The sequence below is a fragment of the Mesoplodon bidens genome (assembly GCF_964165515.1).
Source record: "Mesoplodon bidens genome assembly, chromosome: 11".
Classification (NCBI taxonomy): Eukaryota; Metazoa; Chordata; class Mammalia; order Artiodactyla; family Ziphiidae; genus Mesoplodon; species Mesoplodon bidens.
This window is the reverse complement of record NC_138167.1, coordinates 18869289-18887911: the sequence shown is the minus strand read 5'-3', so window position 1 is coordinate 18887911 and position 18623 is coordinate 18869289. Positions and strand designations below refer to the sequence as shown.

The following is an 18623-nucleotide window of genomic DNA, read 5'->3' as shown; positions in this document are numbered from 1 at the left end:
TGTTAAAAGTTTATATTTAAGAATGAGATGTAAAGCAGAGTTCTACCCACTAGTGGCCTCCAAAAGAGCATGTTGCCTTTTGCATGTCAAGGCTAGAGTCCTGCCAAGCTTCTAACCCAGGAATTGCGTTTTACCGTGCACTTGCTTCTTACAGGTGCCACTAGCTACCAGGTTCTTTACTGTCCATCCAAAACTGCTCAACCGTGGGCCCCTCTAATCCAAGAGATGCCGCATCTCACCAACTGGTGGTGGATTTGATCTTATCTAGTTAAAAGCCTCAAATGACGTCATGATCCTGGATGAAGACAACTTTGGACTTTACACATTTCCTTGTCACTGATTATTGCAGGTCAGCTCTCGTGTATCCTGACATTGTGATATAACTTCAAGAAATATGACCTTTGCAGGTTGGAAATGTATGCATGATAGTTTGTCAGGGCTAATGTTAAAAAGCTCTAGAATAGAGGTTCAAGACTCATTGAAGGGAGCTTGATATCAGAGTCCTCCGGCTCCCCGCCACTCTTCCCGTCCCTCCTCACCACAGGTACAGCAGAATCTCAGGAGAGGAGGTGCCTGGCAAAGACATGTTATTTTGCTTTATTAGACCACGTATGCCACCTATAATTGTCAATAATGACTGCACCTATTTTGGTGTTTATTTAATAAATTGACTTTTTTTCCTATGAACTAACAAGCCCATAAAAAGAAGCTAGGTTTTGGAAACTGGAAGATCACTTTGAAATACAAATAGTATACTGCATTCTTATCTGTTCTTATAAGACCCAGATACTTTAAAGTTCCAGACCTTTATTAGCCCTGTGCAGGAGTAAATGGTATTTTTGAAGGATAGCATAAGATGTTGAGTGAAAACAGATCTAAAAGGATTTTTAGAGCATAATAGGCTTATTAAAACTCTAAGTTATTTGAGGTAGAGTAACAAATTACAGGCGCTCAATCCATCCAAATGCATCAGGTAACATCCACATTTAGAAATAACCCCAAACAAACAAACAAAAAACAACTTCAGAAGTAGAAGCAAGGGTCCTTTCCAAATTGGGACTTTGATGTTAAAGCAGCTTCTGAAAAATAGGTATAGCAAGTCCTCCCTTTGCTTGCAGGGGAGCCAGAAAGAGCCCCTGATCCATCAACAGTGCCCTCCCCACCACTACCCGTACTGCCACAGGGGCTGAATCTCGCCTAAAAACTAGTAGCGGGCTTCCCTGGTGGCACAGGGGTTGAGAGTCCGCCTGCCAATGAAGGGGACACGGGTTCGTGCCCCGGTCCGGGAAGATCCCACATGCCGCGGAGCGGCTGGGCCCGTGAGCCATGGTCGCTGAGACTGCGCGTCCGGAGCCTGTGCTCCGCAGCGGGAGAGGCCACAGCAGTGAGAGGCCCGCATACCGCAAAAACAAAAACAAAAACAAACTAGTAGCGCTTGACCAAGCACTCGGCTTCCCTCACTCGTTTAATTTAGTCCTTCACTACACCTCTCTAAGGCAGGCACTCTTATAATCCCCTTTGCACAGAGGAGGACTTTTCGGGTCAGAGTCGTTAATAATTGCCAAGGTCACATAGCCAGTAATGGCTGAAAGTGAAACTGAAACCCACATTTTTACCGTAAGTTATTCACTGCCTTTAGTTGAAACTGCTGCTCACTCTCTCTCCAGGGTAACTATTAAAACTAAACAGAGAAAGAGTGGGAATTTGGACCTCTGCGGCTTACATTGAGAGGGGATGGTCACCCAGGACTCTTCTGCGCTCCAGGGTCTCCCCTCAGATTTCTCCAGTTCCTGCAAGGGGTCCATAGCGCTCCTGCTTACACGGGCTCCACACCTCCGTCCTTCCTGACTCCTCTCTCTTGCTTCCCGTGTCCTGTCCATCACCACTGTCTAATATTTGCCTTTAGTGTCTTTCTTAGATGCTTCTTTCCTTTCCACTCCTGTTTTCACTTGAAATCCTGGTTAACTCCCAATGGGACTGCTTAAAATAGCCTTCTGTCTTCCGACAGTGTCTCCTTGAGACACTTTGGTCAGGCAGCTTGGAACTCTCTTCTCCACTAGGCTCTGACTTTTGGGCTTCCGTCTCTGCCTCTGCATTGTCCAGGTTTAGCAAGAATCTTGCAAGGTCAGTTTAGCTGGAATCTCCCCTCCTCAGTATTGGCTAACCCTCCATGTCTGATCAGGTTCTTCATCTTCCTCCAGCCCACTGGGGTGACGTCTGACCACCCTGCCTGCCTTCAGCAAGAATCCTGTTAGGTTGGTGTCACCAGAAATCCCTCCTTACCCCTGATGTTTCCTCTCGGTAATTTTCCATTCACTGACCCCCATCCCACTCCTTGGCTATAAATTCCCACTTTTCCTTTTCATATTCAGTGCTGAGCCCAGTTTCTCTCCCCTACTGCAAAATCCCACTGTAGCATCGTAGTTCCTATTCCTCGTGCCATAGTAAAGTATACCTCTGAAGGAGCTGTTGTCTTGCTGAGAAACCTTTAGTGGTTCCATATCATCTACCAAATACATTTGTTTTAGTCTCAGATTTCAGGCTGACTTCCCAGTAATTTCAAGTGTGTACTTTGTGTTCCAACTAAGGTAGGTTGCCATCCCCTGAACATCCAAGGGTCTTCCCAGTCTCTACATCTTGGTTCCTGCTCTCTCCTCCACTGGGACTGCCGGCCCCTGGGCCTCACAAAATCTCTTTTAAGGTCCAGGCCACGTGCTGCTTTCTCTCTAGGCATCCCTGGATCCATTCTAATAGTCATCCTCCTGTCCACCGAACCTCCAGTGTACTTAGTACCTTTCGTGTTGTAATTATTCATGTGGTATTTATTTACATTATTAGGCATCTGTCTTACCTCTCCAAGATAGCATGTCCTCAGGAAAGCAAGGTATGAGACTTATTGTCATTTATCTTTTTTCGGAACACCAGTGCATTCCACATAGTAGAAACTCAATAATTGCTTACTGAATGTGTAAAAAAATCTAATCAGCTAGAAACCACCAAGAACAAGCCCGTAGTCCCGACAAAATCAGATATGTTGACTTGTAGTGAGAGAGGGCGTTTCAAAGAACCATGGAATTACCTTGACAGGAGTTAGGAGAGAACAACTTTTTTTTTTTTTTTTTTTGCGGTACGCGGGCCTCTCACTGTTGTGGCCTCTCCCGTTGCAGAGCACAGGCTCCGGATGCGCAGGCTCAGCGGCCATGGCTCACGGGCCCAGCCACTCTGCGGCATGTGGGATCTTCCGGGACTGGGGCACGAACCTTTGTCCCCTGCATCGGCAGGCGGACTCTCAACCACTGTGCCACCAGGGAAGCCCGAGAGCAACTTTTGAGGTTGGGTTCCTACTGAAGGATTCTGAGGAGAATCTAAGTGGAGGGAGGATCCGTTTTGGACTGGTTGCTGTTTCTGAGGTGGGATTAGCAGTGAAAATTAACTAGGGATTGGATGTTGTTATACTTTAGACCAGGGCGGTTTAGCAACAATTGGGTATTCCTAATAAGAAATGAAAATAGCAAGTGGGATTGGGTGACATTGGTAAAAATGAGAGGAGTCATAATGGCATTTTGCAACTACTGCATGGCCTTGGAAGAAACAGTGTTTTTCTGTTTTTAAAGTTTGGCTTTTTCTGTGTCTGTCCTCCAAGCCTGACTCATGACAAGGCTGCTTTTTCTCCTTTTCAGTCCGAGCTGATTTTCATTCTTTCTGTTCGGGACAGATATGACACTTATAAATAAATAAGTTAATTTTAAAAATACAGAGGAAAGATAATCTTGTTTTTCTGGATTATGACTTAAATAGCTAGAACTTGAAACTAAAATTTTTGAATGGTTGGGAGAATATTACTCTCCCTGTGGTCAGTGGTTTAAAAGTGAATTTTCATACACATGTAAGTCTCAAGTCAATGGTCTACACTTATTTTTACTTTCCCTTTGAATGACTTTCTTTTCCTTGAGCCACCAGATAATTCTGTATTTTTATTCAACTCTCCCTTCTCTGGCTCATTGTTCATTCTTTAATTATAGATATGGAGTTGTAGAAATGTGCTAAGAACATTTTCACAATTTCTTCACTTTCTTGTCCACCTCCCTGCCTCTCAAATGCCTTTGGTTTAATGGATCAGAAGCCTGTTTTTGTTATGTGTAAGTGTATGTGGGTGTGTGGTGTGAATAAACACACATTGATACCCCCCCAATACAGACACATTCACACACACACACACACACACACACACACACATGGAAAAGAGGATATGAGATAGTTTTATTAAAGTTTTCCCTAGAGCAGAAACAAGTATAATCAATGTTAGAAATTGTTAAGCCATTTTCTTCCTATCCTGCAATCTTTAAAATTAGGTTAAAACTCTTTATGGCAGGCTTTTTCATATCTTTAGACACTGTGTTCTGTGTTGTAGAATTTCTCATGGTGGTGATTTTTAAAAGGTACCAGATTCCATCCATTCCAGGATACTTTCCCTCATTCCTTCTGAATGAACCCCCTAATAAAACCCCTAATTTATTATTTTTTTCTTTAAATGGATACCACAGCTGAAATCATATATTATTTGGTTCAATTTAAACATTAATGTTTCTTCACCTGCATTTATCAACCTGTCTACAACCAGAATGTTTAGAAGCAACAATCAAAAAAAACATGACCTCACCATTTTAGAATTCACAAGGAGAGGTGTTCCATTAGCAAATGGCTCAGTTTCAGATTCAAGAGAACAAGGTAATTTGTCCTAAAGTAGAAGCTTCCTTTCCTAATTTTGTTGAATGCTACCTGGGCAGCCCTGGTCACACAACAGAGAGAGAGCATGTCAATATTTTTGGTGTGCGCTCTATATCAGAATGTGATTACAATCATTATATCTGTATTTGCATTTCTCTGGTTCTCTGTTTTCTTTTTAATTGGGTTATAAAACAATTAGTTAACACCATGTCTTTTTAGAACTCCCGGAGTGGGCCAGGAGCTGTTTGTTCTCCCCGGACCTTAGGGGGAGGGGGCCCTCAGGAATCTCACTTTATTTACAGCGGGGTGAAGGTCACAGAGAAACAGTTTTTGTTCTTGTGCTGTTGCTTTCTGTTGTGACCTCTCTTGCATTGTTTGACTTCCCTGCCCCCTCCCCTTGTGCTTTGAAGAGCCGCACACCAGGTGTTCCTGTTCTGAATTACACATGAAAGAACCTCATCCCTGGACTAATTAACTAGTAAACTGTACCCGCCTCCCCTGGGATTAATTGATGCTGCTCTTAAAAGGGGAAGGCAGTTCTCCACCCCCCACCCCCCACCCCGATTTCACACCACAGTTTTCTCTTCTTTACCTTTCTTAAATGTAGAGGATGTTCCAGATGATTTTGACATCTAGGTAAGGTGCTGGGGCCAGTAGCATAGTTCATAAAACGATTACCCTGGATGAAAGGAAACTAATCTGGACTTTTCTTCATGACTTTTTAAAGCTGTGCGTGTGACTCTTTCTCAAGGGAGTGTGGTGTCCTGAGTGATCTACTTGTAGCAAGACACAGAATCTCATCAGTAACTTTATGCATTCTGCATCTGATTTTCCTTCTTATCAAAGCAGAGCGGGAAGCCAGTATGCCAACCAGTGGTGTCTATTTTTATTTCTAACTGTGGTATTGGAAATATTAGAGAAATGTTAACATGTATAGAGTCGCATAGTATATCATCTTGTCTTCCAGGACTCCAAGACTAGTTGATTTTATTTTTCACCTGCAGGGATTCTGGTCACCTGATGTAGGAGACTTAGACTGTGGGCAGTCTTTTAAGACTTTGATGGGCATTTCAGGGAAGGGCTGTACTGAGTGCATGTGTAATGCAGCATCTAGCCTTTCCTTTCTTCTTGTCCTCACCTTTAAAGTGTCTGATCCTATTTTTTTAATGTCAGGATTTAAAATTTAGCGTATGAATTTTGTAACTTTTCCCATCATCATTCAGCTGTGATTATATTGCTGTGGTTGATTTTACTTGTTTAATTTTCAAACTAGAATTAAAATATTTAGCGTAAGCTTTTATGTGTGAGGACATATAAAATGCTCTCTTTAAATTAAGCAAAATATTTTATATAACCTCTTAAATAATTTCTTGTAACTATGACTAGAGTTAACAATGCTGTACTAGATATTTGAAAGTTGCTAAGAGAGTGAATCTTAAAAGTTCTCATCACAAGAAAAAAATTTATAACTATATGTGGTGATGGATGATGACTAAACTTATTGTGGCGATCACAACATATAGCAAAAAAAAAAAAGAAATTTATTTCTGTATAACTTTGGCTTCTTAGGGGTGCTTTTTAAAATTCCAGCCCAAGTATATAGATATTCCTGGATAACTTAACTTTAAGAGCCCTCCTTGTCTTTTCCTTTTTTTCCTCTTTCTATGAGACCTGATGGACATTTATTTTGGTACTAACTTCCAGAACAGGACGTGAAAGATGCAATTTTAAAAAAAATCATACATATAATTATTACTCTAAAGTGTTAGTAAGAAAATCATTGTTTTTGTTTTTGTAAAAGGCATTAAACCTTAAAAAAAAATCAGTCATCCTGTTGGAAAACTTTGCTCTGTGGTTGAAGGATTTACTTATTGGATTGCACACTAGGTATGCGTGATAAGATTAGAGTTCAAACATTTTTATTCTGAGCTTTTTAGTTTGCTTAATTGAAAGCTACTTGAGAATGGGTGTTGTCTGAGTCTATCATTTCTGTATCCCAGCCCATAGCAGAATGCTTTGGTGCATGTGTGATCAATACATGTTTGCTGAATGTAACTGAATTGAACTAAGTAAATTTTTACTTCGTATTGAGTGTTGAAGAGAGCCAGGAATGGGAACTCGACAGAATGGTAGAGCAAACAATATCTCTTAAATTATTAACAAGATGATAACAAAGATATGGTCATGGTGCCTGAGTCCTGTAGGACTTGACTGAGTCTGAATTAGCCTCTGACATGAGAGGGGAAAAAAAGTGAAGAAAAAATGCTGAGAATCTAGTTCAGTGTCGACAAAATGTGGAGGTAGCGGATTTGTACCCAGTGATCCTGTAAAGTCTGAAAATGCTTGTTTTAAACATAGACACAGTTTTAATAACACAGATGTGTACCACTCTGTCTCTCTCTTTCTCACATATCCTACATATGGCAATCACATGAATTTATCCTATACGCCATTACTCACGTAGTTCATAATTCTTAAAGTATAAATAATGGCAGCTGCTGATCTAAAATCATCCACCTGATATTCACTTCTGTTGTACATTTTCATCTTCTGCATATTCTTACGGTGAGATTATAAATATATGTAAAGTTAAGGTTACATGTTTAAAATGTTAGTTTAGTCATGCATTTCAATATAAAATGATTGCTTTTTGTGAAATGGAATCAAGTGTTATAGATAAATTCCATGAGCAATAATTGAGCTTTTACTTTTATGATACAGTACAAGATTCTGGGTTTTGAAAAATGCATTAGATAAATCTCTGGCCCTCTAGAAACTGCCAGTCTAATGTCAAAGAACATCACACATATTAAACCATGCAATACAGTGTTATAAACGCTCTAATAAAGACATTTTTAAAAACTACAGATATACCCAGAAAGGTTAATGGCTCTGAGGAGGTTGGTAAAAGTTTCAGAGGAGATACCTTTGGAGTTGAATCTTGAATGATGAATTTTTTAATGCAGTTCAGAGATTTGTGCTTTGGAATAATTGGATGAATGGTGATACTTTGGGAGTCAGAAGAAGGTATAGGTTTGAGGAATGGAAAATAATGAGTCACTTGTGAATATGTTAGATGTTAGTGGCTTAGGTCACCTAGAGAGAGAGCTCTAGGTAAAAATATGGAGCTGTCACTTAGAATAGAAATGAAAGTTGAATATATGTATACACACACACACAGACACGTGCACACACTTGGTTGTCTTTGAGATACAGGTGCTAATTGAAGAAAGCCAGGAGTTGAGAAGATTTGCTCATGCAGAATGTGTGTAGGAAGAAGAGGAATGTCCACATGGGAAGGGCCACCAAAAGGTGAGGAGGAGACCACAGTGGTCAGTGCAGCTTCTGCCTCCCTTCTTTTCTCTTTAAGAATCTGGGGAGTGTGCTGGGCTCACTTTTTTCTTTTTCTCTTCCCTGTCTCCCCCATTTCTGTAGTCATTACTCTAGGCAAATATACACTTCTCTTTCCTTTGCGGCCCTTCCCAACAGACGATCCTTAACTAAACTTAAATAATTGAAATGAAATATCCACATATGAATAAGTTAAAAATTTTGAATTCCAAAGTCCAGCAGGTTGGAGCTGATTCAGACTTATATGAGATTCTTATAGAACATGATTTTTTATCATCTGCTCTCTCTCTTATTCAGATAAGCAGATTGTCCTTAGCCTTTCATGTTCTCTCCCAATATGTATCTTACTCATTGGCGCTAAATAGACTTTCAGAAGACATACCGTCCACACATATTATTCACCCTAGACTCATAGTTTTCTTCAATAATAATAACCTAATATAATCATTTTTTGAAGCATCTGAATGTATCAGCTATGTATTTTCATACCACTGCTTTAGAATGTTATTTCAGATCTGCCTTCCCTTCTCCTTGGTTGTATTCCTAACATATCACATAGTTCTTTCTCCCACTCCTGTCCCTTTGTTTTCTTGCCTCTTCCAGAGGCAAGCACTGTTGACAGTTTCTTGAATATGCTTCCAGCTATATGCTGTACATATGCAGTCTTAAATACATACACACACGTGAATGCACACAAACATATCCATTTTGTTTGAATTTTTACCATAGGCATATTAGAGTTTATAAAAATAAATATATAAAACTCTACTCAATAAATAAAGCAAATGAACAAAACCTTAAAACTCTAAGGTTGGCTGTTCAATCTTTCTAACCTTTAACTTTAACCTTCAAAACTTTTCACCCCGTATCTTTTAGGCTCTCTTTAGTCAATGTATTTCCCTTTAGGGAGTTAGAACTCTCTCAGTTGTAGTAAAATAAACTCAACTCAGACTAACCTAAACTAGTTTGATTTTAGAATCTTTCTTTTCCTCTCCTCCTTTTCTATTATCTTCTCACTGACTCCGCTTTAATTTACTACTAGTGCTCAGGCTGAACTCAGGCGTCCTCTGTATTAACAGTTCCAGTTCTCCACTAGGAGGGGAGAGCCACCCTCTGTGTGCAATTCAAAAAAAACCCCAGAGAAGGCCTGATTTGTGTACATACCCATCCCTGTACAATTCATTTTTGTGGCCACAAAGATCAGGTACAGAGCCAGACATGGGCCAAATACACACCCAAGGTAGAAGTATGGGAGAGGAACACCTTGGAAGAAAAGGGGATGCTTTTATCACATGAGGAATGGAATAGCATGCTGGGTCAATGACATGTGTAGCCAACACAGTCCACAGCATCACTTTTAAAAAAATTAGTAAAAGGTACATTAGCCATGACAAAAATAATATTCCTATTGTACTGATCTTCTTTTTAACAGACATAGACTAAAGCCCCTAATATGTTGCTAATGACTCTAAAGGGCTTATTCAACTGAAAAGGTGTTTAACATCCTTCAAAAGCACCTTCATTATGGATGTATTTTCAATATTTTCTCTAAATTATTCTTTGCTTTAAATAAGTATCATCCATCCAACTGATTATTCCTGTTGTAATCACAATGGAAGTTAAGTCATGACTGCATGTTTGTGTGGATTAATAACAGTCAGATATTCTGGTAAGTATGCATAATTATGTTTAAATCTGTCTGCAAATTCCAGTTTTTCTATTTGCAAATTCTTTGAAGTTCTCCACTTCTAATTCTTTTCTCCATTGCCACCTTCCTTATGCCACCATTTTTCTTCTGGACTTTAGCAGTAGTTTCCCAACTGGTCACTCTGCTTATCCTCTCACCCCTCTCCCACAAATCTATTTACCACATAGCCTGAGTGATCCCTTTAAAATATAAATCAGGTCATAAAATATAAATCATATCATGTTATTCCCCTATTTAACGCCCTCCAATGGCTTCTCATTATAGCTGGAATTAAATCCAAATTCTTTGCCATGGCCAATAGGCTTTGAAGGATGTGGCTTCTGCTTACTTCTGTAACTTCAATTTGAGCCATTACTCTCTCATTTATGAAGTTGAAATCACACTCCTGTTCAGTTGGAGAACATGTCAAAAGCTGTCCCCATATCAGGGCCTTTGTATACACTGTCCCCGCTGTGTAGAACTGCCCTCTACCCCACAACAACCTACCATCCTTCAGTACTCTGCTTAAAGTACTGCTTCAGTACTCAAGTTCAGAGGGTTCTTCCTTGCTACCCTATCTAATTTTGTATCTTGCCCTCTTTTTTCTGGCTTTTCACCATGTTTATTTTCTTTGTATCCTTACAATGATAGAATTTTATGTTGTTATGTTTACTTATTTACTGCCTATCTATCTCCCCCATTACATTGTCAGCTTCGTGAGAGAAGAGTAAAGGTTGATGCCTGTTTCTTCACAGTGCACTGTTAATATATATTTAGCATAGTGATTGACACAGAATTTTTGTTCAGCCAATACTTATAAAACATCTAACAGTGTGAATTTAGAAATCTCATTTAAAAATCTAGTTATCTGAGAATTAATTAAAAATATTTTTCCATATGATCATAAAAATAACAAAAACAAAGACAAAAAACACCAATAGCAGTGGCAACAAACTGCTGGAAAGAGAAAGGAAGTTTGTCAAGATGAAGGACAAAAAAAACCCGGAAAAACCCTCCAGAGAAATTAATCAAGGCTGGCTGGATGCTTACAGAAGGGAAAAAAAAATCGCTTCAGAGGGTAAGAATTATCCATAATAAAGTGTTTTTCACCAAATCACAGGAGATTGGGCTAGGTGTCTGCCAGGATGGATCTTATTTCCCTCAGGAAAATGGTAGGCTGCCATGGTGACTATGGGCTAATCTGAGGGCTGCAGGGAACCACTAATATAAAAATTAGATCAAACTAGATGGCGTTACTGTAAGTCACTCACTTGTCTATGTGTTTGGTTTGGGGTTCAAGCTTCCCAAGTTAGAGTCTGGTGGTGTTGGAGGTTGGGAGGTGGGCATGTTTCATATGCATTCAAAAGGGAGTGCTGATTTGTTGTCTCTTTGGGGAGGGGCACTGAGGAGACTCAAGAATTTAATGGAGCCCTGCTCAATATTATGTAACAACCTAAATGGGAAACAAATTTGAAAAAGAATAGATACATGTATATGTATAACTGAATCACTTTGCTGTACACCTGAAACTAACACAACATTGTTAATCAACTATGCTCCAATATAAAATAAAAAAATAATAATTTAATGCCTTTTTGCCAAAGCAGTAGTATAAAGGTGGGGTCTCCGACTTTATTGCTACACTGTGGAAGAAACTTTCTCAGTCTCTGCTTTCAAGTTGTTTATAAGTGAATCTAGGAATACAGAAATTTAGAAGTGTCCTGGCAGTGTGACTTGATGGCATTAATAATGAGCTAATGAACTAAACTTGATAACCAACTTAATTGATTATGTTTGGTCTTCATTTAAAAATCTGATATTTATTTATAATGTGCAATCTCGTGCTAAATCCATTTGTAGTATATACCAATCATATGCTAGTTAATACAAACACATAACCATAAAACTAGTCTGTTGAGCTTCAAGGAAGGCATCCCTGAGAAGCCTTTTTTAAGATTAGACCTGAAGCAGGATGTAATTAAGTGAAGGGTGGGAGGAAAGGAAAGAACTCCACCAGGTAAGGAAGAGTAGTATGTGGCTACTGAGATGAGTCAGCCCACTGTGGGCCGTGACCCCAAAGAAAGCAGTAACTCTAGACAGCAAAGGGACAGAGAGGTGCTGAATTATAAGTAGAGGGCTACATACGGCTAGATTATGAAGGATTCTATACACAGATGTAGGATTTTGGCAGAAGGAAGCCAAGGAACTTATTTTAGGTGGAGAATGGCAGGATCAGATTTGCATTATAAAACAGTGTTTCTGTAGCCCATTTCATCAGCCCAAACAAAAGATGCTTGTGGGCTGATTTGGATGCTGGTTGTGGAGATGCAGAGAAGCCAAGATTAAAAACCTATAATGTCTTCTCAGGGTAAATGCCCAGTAGTGGGATTGCTGGGTCATATGGTAGTTCTATTTGTAGTTTTTTAAGGAACCTCCATACTGTTCTCCATAGTGGTTGTACCAATTCACATTCCCACCAGCATTGCAAGAGTGTTCCCTTTTCTCCACACCCTCTCCAGCATTTATTGTTTCTAGATTTTTTGATGATGGCCATTCTGACCGATGTGAGATGATATCTCGTTGTAGTTTTGATTTGCATTTCTCTAATGATTAATGATGTTGAGCATTCTTTCATGTGTTTGTTGGCAATCTGTATATCTTCTTTGGAGAAATGTCTGTTTAGGTCTTCTGCCCATTTTTGGATTGGATTGTTTGTTTTTTTTTGTTATTGAGCTGCTTGTAAATTTTGGAGATTAATCCTTTGTCAGTTGCTTCATTTGCAAATATTTTCTCCGGTTCTGAGGGTTGTTCATTGCAGCTCTATTTACAATAGCCAGGAGATGGAAACGACCTAAGTGTCCATCATCAGATGAATGGATAAAGAAGATGTGGCACATATGTACAATGGAATATTACTCAGCCATAAAAAGAAACGAAATTGAGTTACTTGTAGTGAGGTGGATGGACCTAGAGTCTGTCATACAGAGTGAAGTAAGTCAGAAAGAGAAAGACAAATACCGTATGCTACCACATATATATGGAATCTAAGGGGAAAAAATGTCATGAAGAACCTAGAGGTAAGACAGGAATAAAGACACAGACCTACTAGCGAATGGACTTGAGGATATGGGGAGGGGGAGGGGGAAGGGTAAGCTGTGACAAAGTGAGAGAGTGGCATGGACATATATACACTACCAAAAGTAAAATAGATAGCTAGTGGGAAGCAGCTACATAGCACAGGGAGATCAGCTCGGTGCTTTGTGACCACCTAGAGGGGTGGGATAGGGAGGGTGGGAGGGAGATGCAAGAGGGAGGAGATATGGGGATATATGTGTATGTATAGCTGATCCACTTTGTTATAAAGCAGAAACTAACACACCATTGTAAAGCAATTATACTCCAATAAAGATGTAAAAAAAAAAAACCTATAACGTCATGTAGACTCTACAGGGCATAGTTATTCATTATTTAGGCAGAGGATAGGGTGGGGTGAGGAGAAGAGTAAGGATGATTTCATGTTTTTTTTGTTTTTATTTTTCCTGGAGCAGCAAGGAGCTTTGTGGTGTCCTTATGGAAATGAGGAAGGCTGGAAGGGGCGCCCAAGTGAATGGGTCCAGTTTGGAGCAGATTAATTTTGTGTTTTCTGAAAGGCTTCCAATGGAGATACTGAGTAGATACTTGAGTAGGTGGGTTTTAAGCATATTATAAGGGTCTGGGAAGGAGATACAGATTTTGAAGGCATTGGCATGTTAGGTGGGAATTTAACATATGGGAGTGGATGAGATCCTATAGTGAATCAAAAAAGGGCCTGGAACGCAGCTCTGAGGAACACCCACCTTCAGGGTTTGGGCTGAGGAGGAAAAGGGTTTAGAGAGAAGGAAGAGAGTGTCCTGAAAACCCAGAGAAGAGAGTGCGTCTAAGGAAGGAAGTGGTCATGGTGGTTGAAATGCTACTGAGATGTGAAGCGAAGTGTGGCTCTGAAAGTACCCCTTGGATTCGGTGGCATGTGGGTCACTAGGGGCCTAGCACTGGCAGCTTTAGGAAAATAATGGTGCTGAAACCAAAGTCGCATGAGTGGAGAAGAGAGTAGAAAGCGAGGGAATGTCAAAAAAAGAAAGTCCCAGACTTTTCTCTCTTTGGAGGTAAAGTGATGTCTAAGGAAAGTTTATTTTCTTTTCGATTTTATGTTCTTAAGACGAAAGAGACTTCAGTTTGTTTAAATGCTGACGGAAGGAGAGGGAGGGGTTAAAGTACATCTATTGAAAATGTATATATATTTTTTAACCTCAACACATCTATTAGACCAGCCTAGAGATAGTTTTTAAATGTTTTCTGAGTTTTCTTTCTCTTACTACTCAGAGATCATAGACAAAGGGAGTTAGGAAAACAGAAGGGGTGAAGAGGTACCTTGCAGTGATTGGAAGGCATGACATTAGATCGTGCTGGGTCTAGTTATGTCACCACAGAGTTCATAGGTGCTCAGTAACTATTCACTGAATGACTGAATAAGAAGAAAGGTAGTGAGGACTAAGCCCGCAACTGGTGTTTCCTAATGGGGTCTGTGTTTATGTCTTCAAAGTCTTTACGTCTCATGTGAAATTGCTCTGAGATTCCTCCTTAAGGAATCTTTGACCTATATAATAAATCCATAAAAAAGAAATTTTACAATGAGGAATTGTGTTTGCATTAGAAATAAGGGTTTTAATGTATTTTTGACCCGGGATTAAAAGTCATTCTAATTTTAATGTAATTCATTTTTCTCCCTTTTGGAAAAATTAGCTTTATTTTTAATCATCAGAAAATGTCTCTCATCTTCCTTTCACAGAGATTCTCTTTGTGCTTAGAGTTTGAGGAAATCTATGATATCACTCCATTATTCAGAAAGGAATCTGGAGGAAAACAAAACCCTGTTTTACACTTACCAGGGTATATGAATATGTGTTACAAATACGACCATCTTGTATTTATGGTTACTCTTCATTTCTTATATGCTGAATGACTAAATTATAATAAAGGCTGAATAACCCCTTTTAGATTTAGAAAGGATAGTAGCTATCTGAGAAATATTTTATTCTAATTACTCCATGAGTCTCCAGTGGAGACCAGTGGTGAATGTAGCTCACTGGACCCTAATTCTTCTCTACCAAGTAAAAACTCTTGTCCAAATTTGTATCCTGATGTAGTCCTGGGGATTCATTCAAAATGCATTTCTTTTGTTTTCTTTCTTCTTTCTGTCGTATTTCATAATATTCCATAAGTGATTTGTGCAAGAACATTTGCATAACGGAAGGTGGTTTTAATGTATGCTATTTTCAATGAGGCCTGCACCTTCAGGTTGTTCTTTTTGCTGGAGGAATTACTGAAGGGTCCAGGAGTTTGAATTTCACCCTCTTCTGTGAACTAATCAGTGAATGGTTTTTGTCAGGAAAAGCCATACTCCAAATGTCCTGGGGCTGTTGTTAGAACAGACCTGTTGTATGCATTGCGTGATTCTGGTTTCCAAGTAATTTCTGTGCAGGAGGTACAAAGCAACATTTTTCTACCTGACTTTAAAATCTGCATTAGCCAATAAGAACTGTTTGCTACTGAGCAGACACATTATGAAAGATTATTATGTGGGAGAAGTACAAGTACAAAGTGGATCAGGACAGCAGGGGAGATCGAAGGGGGATAGAGATACTATTTATTTTATTTTATTTTATTTTTTTTGCGGTACGCGGACCTCCCACTGCTGTGGCCTCTCCCGTTGCGGAGCACAGGCTCCGGACGCGCAGGCCCAGCAGCCATGGCTCACGGGCCCAGCTGCTCCGCGGCATGGGGGATCCTCCCGGACCGGGGCACGAACCCGAGTCCCCTTCATCGGCAGGCAGACTCTCAACCACTGTGCCACCAGGGAAGCCCGAGATACTTTTTTTTTTTTAATTAAGAAAAATAGCATACAGTATTTAGCGTGAGTCTATTACTAGTCTAGATTTCTTTACAAAACTTTTTTTACATGAGTATTTTACCAGCCATTTGATTGCATTTAAAAAATCAATGTAACTGGGGACTTCCCTGGCAGTCCAGTGGTTAAGACTGCACTTCCACTGCAGGGGTTGCGGGTTTGATCCCTGGTCAAACTAACATGCCACGCAGCACAGCCAAAAACAAAAACAAAAACCAAAACCCAATGTAACTGTTTATCAACTTTTTGTCACAAGAAGGGTAGCACTGTTCTTTCAGGGAGAGGTGAGGCTCTTGAAGTTAGCATGCATCTTCTGGAAGGACACAGTGAGAATAAGAGTGGATGGGGATAGGGTTACTTACCCAGCTGGGAGTACCAGCTGCTCAACCCTGGTCCCCGTGAGGTGAGGAGTTTTAGAAGGAACATCTTCATAGTCTACATGTCAGTGATGATATGCAGCTTGTTTTGCTACACACAACTGTAACTATCTCTCTGTTTTGGAATATGCCTGATATTTATACCAAGATGATTTATACTCAACTCCCTATTGAATCTGAAGGTTGGTACAAGGAATAAAAAGCAAGGTGTATATCATTATAATTTACATTGCTTTTGAGATTGCCATGACTTAATGCAGCATACACAACTTCCTTCTAATGTTCTTAGTTAAATTATCCAATTATTTGAATTTCAACCACGTGATGTTTAGGCAATGAAAAATGGCCTGGAAGTAAGACTTAATGAAGGTAAACAATTTAGGGAAGGTACAAGTTGAAGTTGCTTTTCTATGGAATCTTGCCTGTAAATAACTGCCAGAAGGACTTTTTTCTTTTTTTTTTTTTTTTGCGGCACGCGGGCCTCTCATTGTTGTGGCCTCTCCCGTCGCGGAGCACAGGCTCGGGACCTGCAGGCTCAGCGGCCACGGCTCACGGGCCCAGCCTCTCCGCGGCATGTGGGATCTTCCCGGACCGGGGTACGAACCCGTGTCCTCTGCATCGGCAGGTGGACTCTCAACCACTGCACCACCAGGGAAGCCCCAGAAGGACTTTTTATGTTGCTAGTTAGTATGTATATTCAGTGTAATGCAGGGAACTTAAAAAGGAAAGAAAGCGTTTTCCTGTGTTTCTGAGATGTAACGATGTACTTTGTGGTATTATCTGCTACTTTGAATTAGTTTACCTCTCTATTTTTTCTAATAGTATTGGTGGATAGAATCTTTTCTAAGCAAGTACCTCTTTTCAACAAACAGAAGAAACATCCATCAGGATGCTAGTGGGTTAGAAGAAATGGGCGCTAAGGAAGTTGCTCTGAAGATGATGCACGTAGCGAGTAGTTGTCTGTACACCTGGGAGAGGCCAGATGAGGTGCACAGCCAGTGGGGGACGTGGCCCCGACTGCTCTGCTGTCTTTCAGTAATGATTTTAACAGAAACTTGATGGTCAAATCTTGGCTTTTGCTGGTAAGCTTTATGCTTAACCTCTCACCTTGGTTGACATTGAACTTGCCTCTAATGGCTTCACAGCAGCCCAGCAGCAGTTTCTCAGCTCCTTAAGTAAACATCACATTACTTCAAGTTAACATCACATTGTGTCCTTCAAACACTGTTTCTGTAGAGTTATGTTCGGCTGACCTCTAATTCACTTAGAGAAATTGCTTTTAAGAAACTTTCTTTTTCAGGAAAAACATGGAAATAAAATAGCAACAAAACAAAAATATGATCATTTACCTCACTGAGCTGTTCCAGGGGTTATTATGCCTTCATAATATAAACTAAATATATCCAGCTCTACTGGATAGTTTACTAAATATGTACTAAATATTTTACATTTTACTAAATAGCTGAATATCTTACTTGTCCTACTCTGGTGTATTTTTAGGATATAAATTACCTTTTAGTATTCTGATCTGTTGTTCACTTTTGTCTTATGGACAAAATATCAAAAGAATACTTAACATTCTGTGAAGGGACTCTAATGCTTGGGGTGATAATATGCTTTAATCTGGGATGGCAGTTTGTCTTGAATCATAACCCTCCCCTTCTTAAAGAACCAGACTTTGATCTGGTGCCACTGTCAAGCAACTTAGAATTTTATAACCCTTAAAAGTACAGGAGGAACTTCCATCTGAGGAAAGATACCCAGAACCCAGTGTCCCATTGTCCTACTTGTCCTGTAAGTCAGGTTCTTCCCTATGTTATGATATATTTATGGACCTGGGGTCATTGCCAGTTGTCATAAAATGTACATTATCTGGAGCCATTTTCTAATATTCTCTAAGTCCTCGATAGCTTGTTATAAAATGCTGATGACCCCAAATTATTTGTTTTGTAATCATTTAAACCCCAGAGTGAGGAAAGTAATGCAGTGAATGAAATAGGCCTAGTATGAGAATTCAGCTCTCTCCAAATTTGCCAGGTTGGAGCTCAGTTCTGCTCTGGGCCCAGACCTCACGTTACAGATAACTGGGGATAAGGGGGTCCCTGGGAAACTCAAGAGAGCATCTGCCTCAAGCAAAGGGGGCTGTTTTAATTTTTTTTCATTTGTTGGGTTTATTGTTACTCAGTCTTATTTTTTTCCAGCAAAATCAGAATTCTAGATGCTTATGTAAAATGTCCTGATTTTTAAATGTCTTAGATGCTTTAAATGTTTCTCAAAAAAGGGGAACAAAGCCACACTGAAGACTAAATAAAAGATAGCTTTTGAGTCAGATAAGCTCCTTAGATAACCCATTTGAGTCTTCTGCCATAAGGAAAAGCTACAGGTATATTGTCTTTCTTTTGCTCTAAATAGATTATCTCTTTATTTAGTCTGAAGAGGACTAATAGGTCGGTAGATATATGATATTACCGAGGTTAAGTGTTGTTCAACCCTCTATTTTTGAAGGCCGTGTCATAGTTTCTAATGTTATCTTCCC

At 39.8% G+C, this 18623-nt stretch overlaps 1 protein-coding gene across 3 annotated transcripts in view; it reads left to right on the top strand.

The window, feature by feature from the left end:
* SOX5 (SRY-box transcription factor 5) overlaps positions 1-18623 on the top strand; it is a 1022130-nt gene that overhangs the window by 432977 nt on the left and 570530 nt on the right. The window lies entirely within an intron of this gene.